The 2330-nt window shown below is 46.8% G+C and overlaps 1 protein-coding gene across 1 annotated transcript in view; it reads left to right on the forward strand.

Annotated features, from left to right (window-relative positions):
* Window positions 1-2330, forward strand: part of Calb2 (calbindin 2) — a 30845-nt gene that overhangs the window by 21150 nt on the left and 7365 nt on the right. The gene's annotated exons all lie outside the window — the stretch shown is intronic.

Raw genomic sequence — 2330 nt, forward strand, 5'->3', positions numbered from 1 at the left:
TCTCTCTCTCTCTCTCTCTCTCTCTCTCTCTCTCTCTCTCTCTCCCCTCTATATCTCCCCTTCTGTCTCTGTCTCTCCATCTCTGTCTCCCTCTCTCTGTCTGTCTCTCTCTGTCTCCCCCTGTGTCTCTCTCTGCCTGTCTGTCTCTGTGTGTCTGTCTCTGTCTCCCTCTGTCTCTCTGTCTGTCTTAGTCTCTGTTTGTCTCTCTGTGTCTCTCTCTCTCTCTCTCTCTCTCTCTCTCTCTCTCTCTCTCTCTGTTTCTTTTTCTCTACATCTGACTTGGTTCTATATTCTTATAACCTTTTTATCCTTCCAAGCCCCAACATAACTTCCCCCATCACTTCATTTCCCTGGGACCCCACATTCCGGCAGCACCAGTCCCTCCTAAGGTTAGCCATTATTCTGTTTTTATCAACCAGAAACGAAATAGCACCTCAGGAGCCCTGAAAGCCTTGTACTCTGAGAGCTCCCATCCCACTGCTCAGCGCAACATTTTAACTTCTAATTTTAGGGACACCTCGGGACCTCTTTGAGGTTCCACAAAGCCCAGGTCTCTTGAACTCTTTTTCTTGAATGAGAAGAGAATGAGGGCACCCTGATGGATAGACACAAAGTGCTGGAGGGAGAGAGAAGTTGAACCTCAGTGCCTAGAGCCAGCGTCAGGTGGGGGCGGATCCAGAGAAGGAAGAGAAAAGGAGGTCAGCTGCGAGTCAGATTACTTGGAAAAGCAGCCTCTGCATTCTGCTCTCTGGGGTTCCTCCTGGTTATGCCCCTTCAAGGCACCTCAGAGTGTCTGCCTCCTTTCTAAGTCAAGAGTCTCCTCTGAGGGCCAGCCAAATAGCTCAGCAGATTAAAGCACCTGCAAGCAGGCGCAGGGGCCAGGGGTTCAATCCCTGGGCCTGACATGCCAGCCCCACTCCTGGGGGGCTCTGAGAGTGATTGAAACTGGGCGTGATGGCATGGGCCTGTAATCCCAGCTCTTGGGAGGCTGTAAACAGGTGGATCACTACAGGTCCTATCTAGCAGTGAGACCATGAACACCCTGTAAACCCTTCCCTGAAATACAAAAAAACAAAAAGCACCTCTCCTCTGAGAACATCAATTCTAAAGCATGAAACAACAGCAGGTGGTTGGTGAAGTCATATTTGGAAGCTTGCACACATCGCTCAGTACCTTTTCAAAGGTACTAAGAAAATAATGTTTTTATGAACCCAGAGTATTTTCTTCTCCAGCGAAAAGATCTTCACCTAATCAAATGGCATCTACCCAAGCTGTCTTGGATATGTCTGTTCTTGTGCTAAGATTTGCTTGTGTCTCATACATAACTTTAAGAAATCAGGACCAACTGTCCTAAGCCCTGGCACTTGTATATGATAAAAATCACTCCTGTTTTCTGATGTCAAACAAAGACCCAACATTAGCTACAAACTCTGACACTCCTGTGCCATGTGTGGAGAAATGGGGGACGCTGGAGATGAAATTTAGGGAAAGGACCGGTGCTGTTGACTCTCAGAACACCAAGTGTAGCTGGTGTTCAAGTAGGTGGTTTGGAACTAGAGACAAAGCAAAGTCAAGGGAACAAAAGTTGAAAAAAACAATCGAAGCATTGTGAGGCACCAGATTTTTCCCAAGATTAAGGAAAACAGAATTCTCTGGGCCTCTTTGCCATGGAACCACCCCTACTGCCAACCCCAACTCCTACCATGCCATTCCCTTGTTCTCCACCAGATTACTTGAGAGAACTTATATACAGCACTGTTATCTTCTTAGGGCATTGTATTAGTTACCTAGTGCTGTGTAACAAATTAGCCCCCAACTTTAGCAGCCTAAAACACCAGCATTTATTGTCTCATAGTTAGGTTGGGAATCTTGGGAAAGCTTAGATGGGGGCTCTAGGCCAGAGTCTGTCATGAACTTGTGGTCAGGATGTCGGTAGGGCTTCAGTCCTCTGAAGGCCTAACTGGGCTTACAAGACAGGACAATTCCACGATGCTCACTCAAATGACTGGTGGCCAGACGCCTCAGTTTCTTTCTGATTGTTGGCTGGGGAATGCTCAGGCCCTTCCTACATGGGCCTCTCATGGTAGTGCTGAATAAGGATCCTTATGACACGGCAGCTGGCTTCCTCCAGAGTGAGATCCAAAAGAAGATAAGAAAGAGGCCACCATACCTATCTTTTATGTCCTGGTCTCAGAAGTCACACACTGTCATATCTGCCATATTCTGTTGATCAGAAGTGAGTCAGAGCAGAGTCTAGACCACATTCAAGGAAAAGAAGAATTGGTAAACATCTTAAAACCATGACAATATTTTCTTGCTTCTGTGTAATG

This window comes from Octodon degus, unplaced genomic scaffold (genome assembly GCF_000260255.1).
Source record: "Octodon degus isolate 3935 unplaced genomic scaffold, OctDeg1.0 scaffold00011, whole genome shotgun sequence".
NCBI classification, from domain to species: Eukaryota; Metazoa; Chordata; class Mammalia; order Rodentia; family Octodontidae; genus Octodon; species Octodon degus.